This window comes from Culex pipiens, chromosome 2, assembly GCF_016801865.2.
Source record: "Culex pipiens pallens isolate TS chromosome 2, TS_CPP_V2, whole genome shotgun sequence".
In the NCBI taxonomy this organism is placed as follows: Eukaryota; Metazoa; Arthropoda; class Insecta; order Diptera; family Culicidae; genus Culex; species Culex pipiens.
The window spans coordinates 108259924-108265848 of NC_068938.1; the positions used below are offsets into that span (position 1 = coordinate 108259924).

General features: G+C 38.0%; 1 long non-coding RNA gene across 1 annotated transcript; it reads right to left on the minus strand.

Annotated features, from left to right (window-relative positions):
- Positions 1-1663: 1663 nt before the first annotated feature.
- On the minus strand, positions 1664-4615 carry LOC128092808 (uncharacterized). The gene is made up of 2 exons (XR_008212023.1): positions 4490-4615; positions 1664-4450 (listed from the first exon to the last, which is right to left on the minus strand). It is a non-coding gene; the product is annotated as an uncharacterized LOC128092808 (long non-coding RNA).
- Between the last annotated feature and the right edge of the window lie 1310 nt (positions 4616-5925).

Below are 5925 nucleotides of genomic sequence, written 5' to 3' on the forward strand. Positions count from 1 at the left end.
CGCCGCTACTTACCGTCCGCTGGAGTTGTCCGCTGCTGCATCGATGGGATCCTGGAACCTGAAAAGAAACGGTGGGTCGTCCGCAGTTTTCTGAGTCGGCCCCCTGGCCGAACATTGGTGCCGTGACCAGGATGGTCAAGCCGGAGGTCCACTGCCATCGTTTTTCACCGGTAACTATCGCCATCGCAGAAGGAATCCAGCTACAAAATGGCTCCGTCGCCATCAGTGTTTAGTGTTGAGAAGAGCCAAGTTTTGTCCGTGTAATTGTTCTTCTGCAAGGCCATTTGGGTCAAGTTTTTGTCGATTCGCTTGCAAGATGGGAGTCCTACCGCCTCCGAGCGCGGATCTTGGAACTCTTGAGCGGGTGAATCACGGAGCAACAAGCCTCCACTGTGGGACCCATTGCGCCGGAACGTCGGGTTTGTGCTGTGCGTAGGCAAACCGGGGTTGCCCAGCGTCAACCTTTAGACAGCAAGCTTGTCTGTCTGCGATTGCTTCCCGTGGAAACAAAGCACACGTGCGTAGCACAAAATGGCCGCTTCAACCATTTTCTAGTTTAGCTTGTGACCCAGAAAACAAATTTAGAAATTAGGAGAGCAATTTAAAAACATTCGTTTTTGGTGGGGAGTATGTTGGAACCCTAACGTCTCTAGTGTTCCACGGTGTAATTCTAAGTAAACAAAGCACCCCTCGCCAAAGCAGTGTGGTGAATAACTCATTGTCACCACACACAAAACAAACACAACGTAGGGAAGTATTGTTATTTGTTACGAATTCAATCTGTGATAATTAACCTGTAAGCAAAAGTGAAAATAAACGATCTCTTCTAATCCAACCTCCGAGAAGGCAAGTTGCCTCTCTCGGAGCACCTGAAACCCTTGAGTTTTACTTACCTGGAAGTCTGGTCCGCCGCTACTTACCGTCCGCTGGAGTTGTCCGCTGCTGCATCGATGGGATCCTGGAACCTGAAAAGAAACGGTGGGTCGTCCGCAGTTTTCTGAGTCGGCCCCCTGGCCGAACAATGTGTTTTCCATAAAAATCGATCAATATACCCTTCAATTTATCGATTATTACCTCGTTTTCAATTAGATTTCGTGTAAAAATTATATAAACAGTTGACTCTCTGGCTGTCGATCTTCTCGATATCAATTTTGCTCCATCTTTCGATGAATTCTTCAGTTCCTTCAAACTGCATACTTCAATTCTCTTCATTTCTCGATATTTTCTCTTGCTTGAAGGATCTCTTCCTCGACGATCCCTTGGATTCTTTTTGCTTTAAAAATCTCTTCCGGTTGTCAATAATTTCACTTTCTCATGGCTTGCCTAGACATTTTTCTTTGCGAAACGAAGCTTTGAAGGGTGTTTGACATTAGTTTGTTTTTGTTTGCTGGACGTTGCCATGATTCTCTTCCATAGCTGGGTATCAAGAAAACAATATTTTCAATCGAGTCTTCATTTTGAATCGTTCTGTAAACTGATGATTCTCTTCCTCGAAGGTCCCTTGGATATTGACAACCAGAGAGTCGACTGTAAATTAAATAAAAACCGTCAAATTCAAATTGAAATGTCCAAAAACAGACACCGATAAACACGGAAATATTTTCAGGAAATGTAGTTGACAATGTGTACTTTCAGGTGCATTGTTTGGTTTTGCGCCAAAATGCGCCATTTTGAAAACATAGCAACATGAAAATAGGCTCAAAATCACTAAGAAACATTTTATGTCAAATACAACTCTTCACAACATAGTAGGCCTCTAAAATGCTATCATTTTGAGTTATCACCAAAAAAGTGCTTTTTTCGACCATTTTTGCAAAAATGGCGTATATCTCGAGTAGACTAAGAGCTACAAATTTGGCGCCTTCGACAAACTTTCATAAAATTTTCTCTTCTGCAACTTTGCCAAAGACACCATTTGCCTAGGATGTCAAATAAAGGGGATATCAATTTATTCCACTTAATTTTGCCATTCCGAATACTAAAACAACTTTTCCAAAATCTTTTTAAAAAAATCATGTTGGGCCTCTTAATTATTTTTTGAAGACACTTTTATTTTTTATTCAACAAGATTACAGAAAAATACAATTTGACGGATTAATTCTAAAAATAATACAATGAAATGATAAATAGATTACGATCTTCCAACAATTTCAACTAGAAAATGAATTATTTGTTTTATAGATGTTTCTTGTTATAATAATATTTTTAAAGGTCCAATAAGCAAACTCTAACATTAAGTGTAACTCGCATACTTTGATGGTCATTGACTCAATGTTTACATTTACTTATTGGATTTAAAAAAAGTTCAGATTTGCCGGTTTTATTATTTATTAATTTATTGTCATGTTCAAAAGATGGGGAATCTTAAACACACTCCAAACGACAGACTGTGACATATTAGTGCATTTCCGGTCAGTGCTAAATAAAGCTAATTTAGTTTAAAATGCTACTAATCTTTTTAAAAAGCTGGCCACCTCCAAAGAATCGCAGTCAGCAGTAAGTTCAATTCGAAACCTTAAACGGAATTCAATTGGAATCGTGTACGAATTCTGTTTCAATCGCAACAGGTCGTAAGTTTGAATACGACAGAAATCACCTTCCCAAAAAATGCATTCAAATTATTGCTGCCACGACGCAGCACCACACAAGCTGGAAAGAGAGAATAAACGAAAGAAAGAGAAAAGCGTGTCGTGCGACTGATTGAGTGTTGAGCACGGCATTCGTTTGTGTCAACTTTGAGTGCGTTAACTGACGGTCTCTTCGTAAGGGGCCATCCATAAACTACATAAACACTTTAAGAGGAATGTGTAAACGTGGATGGTCCCTAATGTCGATCATGGCAGGCGCGGTCAAGTCGTTGATAAAGCTGGCTGACAAGCTCTTTCAAATTTTAGGCAGTAACTGTCATTGATGTTGCCTTTTTAAGCATTAATACTGAGAACGGAATTTTTAATGGAGGAGCTTGTTCTTTTAAATGGTTCTTTAAATTTATGCAAAATTTAGTATTGTCCAAAAATGTACTAAGATGTCATTCCTTTGATTGAAGCATGTCCAGAAAGACATTTTTTACCAGTACGTCATGAATACGTTGAGTTTTTGAAACTAACAACAATTTATGCCCCTCTCCAATAATCACGATCACGACACCATCGAAAGAAGACAACCTCGCGAAAATCCCCACCCGTTCAACCCTCCTGCCACGTGGTCACTCTCCTCCCTCACAGCATGGCACCTTTTTCACGTAAAAATGAATCTAACGTTTAGATATAAGGTACACACACACTTACAAAAACACAAACAACTACTATTACTAGAACATAAGAACAAAAAAAAAAGAACTCTCAGCCAAAAAGTAGGAGAGGACCCCGTTTTGGCATGGAGGAAAGGGAAAGTAAATATTAGCAAGGATACTTGGTTGGTGGCCACCGGGCCCCGGGGGATTTAGTGGGGGAATGCTTTAAGGACTACCACACCGCCGGTCTCCTGCGAATGATGGCATTGTCAGAATTTACCAACTTTTTCTTCGTCTTCTTGTACTTCTTCTAGGGAAAAATGGATGTAAATTTTCGCGAATTGCAAACAGCGAAAAAAAGAAGGGGCCGAATCCGGAGACAATCGTCGTCAGTGTCAGTGTTTTGGATGGCCACTTTTTGGGGACGGGATTTTGTTTTAACAACGAAAGAAAGAGTTGAGAGTTGTGTTTTTGACGAGGGGTGGAACGGGGGATGATGGAGTGTGGGACAATTTAAATTAATTTTGGAACTTTACTCCAAGAAAAGTGGATGTTTACAACAGAAGCAAACAAGTTTGACTCTTGGGAGGTTTTCAAAAGTAGGGCCAAGTTCTCATATTCCATTGACCTTCAGCCTGATATCCAGCAAATGAGAAAAGTGGCTCGTTCTTTGTTGAAGCTCATTACAAATCACAGGAAATAATGAACATTGATAATGTACTCATCAAATTGACAAAAACTATTTTTTTGCAATTCCGTCGTGAAACTACTTACTTTTCCTGTCATTCTTGAACGACGAAATAGCCTACTTTTCTGTACCAAAAATAACAGAATCGAATAGCAACACTTTTCAAAATAAATGGGTGCTGAAAAGTTGAACTTTTCAGCACTTGTTTTGAAAAGTAACACTTTTCAACATTTTTTTTATTCAAACGATTTATTGACAAAATACATGAAAATTTGACATAAAATTTTACTCAGTGTGTGTTTTTTGGAATTGCAAAAAATGTTGTATAGAACTCGTTGCAAAACTTGATTTTTTCAGCACTCTTCGTATTTATCCAACTCGGTGAACCTCGTTGGATAAATGTACGACTCGTGCTGAAAAAATCCTCGTTTTGCAACTTGTTGCATAAACTACTATTTTGCAACTAAGTCGTGAAACTACTAACGTTCTGTCCTTCTCAATCCAAAAATAATAGAATGGAAAACTAATACCTTTCAATACCAGTGCTGAAAAGTTCTACTAAGTTGAACTTTTCAGCACTAGTATTAAAAAGTAACGTTTTTCAACATTGTATGTTTGGACATGGATGTTTGACATAAAATTTAATTCATAAAGCGTTTTTCGGAATTGCAAAAATCGTTGTAAGCTACTTGTTGCAAAACTTGATTTTTTCAGCACTCGTCGTATTCATCCAACTCGGTAAACCTCGTTGGTTTAATTGATCGTTAGATAAAAAAATCTTCTTTTTGCAACTTGTTGCATAAACCACTATTTTGCAATTCCGTCGTGAAACTAATTACTTTTCCTGTCATTCTAGAACATCGAAACAGCCTGCTTTGCTCTACCAAAAACAACAGATTCGAATAGAAACACTTTTCAACACAAATGCTGAAAAGTTATACTTTTCAGCACTGAACGGTGGATTGACGGAATAAATAAACGATTCAAAGAGTGTTTTTTGGAACTCGCTGCAAAATTTGATTTTTCCAGCACTCGTCGTATTCAAATCGATGAACCTAGTTGGATAAATGTACGACTCGCGCTGAAAAAATCTTCTTTTTGCAAGCTACAATTAAGTTAACATCAATAAGTACTTTATTCAATAATATAAACAATTTTTTTTGCAATTCCGTCGTGAAACTACTCACTTTTCCTGTCATTCTTGAACGACGAAATAGCCTACTTTTCTGTACCAAAAATAACAGAATCGAATAGCAACACTTTTCAAAATAAATGCTGAAATGGGTGCTGAAAAGTTCAACTTTTCAGCACTTGTTTCGAAAAGTTCAACTTTTCAGCACTTGTTTCGAAAAGTAACACTTTTCAACATTTTTTTGATTTAAACGATTTATTGACAAAATACATGAAAATTTGACTTAAAATTTCACTCAATGGGTGTTTTTCGGAATTGCAAAAAATGTTGTATGGAACTCGTTGCAAAACTTGATTTTTTCAGCACTCTTCTTATTTATCCAACTCGGTGAACCTCGTTGGATAAATGTACGACTCGTGCTGAAAAAATCCTCTTTTTGCAACTTGTTGCATAAACTACTATTAGCTCTTTAAGGTTCGATGTCATGTACCAATGCACAGTAGGGTGCCCAGAATATGGGACTTTTTTTCAAAACCTCGCCCCACAAGCTGAATATTGTTCCTTGACCTATTTTAGGACTCTGGGCCAAATATGGGCAAAATCGGTCATCATTTACCCATTGATACTCAGAGGTGAAGTTTGTATGGGAAAAATCGAAAAAATGTATGGAAAATCCAAGTTTCTTACGGTTTGGTCTGCACGTTGCGCTACTTCCATCCAAATATTCCCAAAAGTGAGATTCTTATTGAAAATTTAATGCTCTACAACTTTGTAGAACATACCAAAACTGTAATACTCGATCCTGAAAAGTTATTAGCGATTTAAAAAAGTAATTTTTGTATGAAAAACACTTTTTTCGCCAAATTTAGGCTC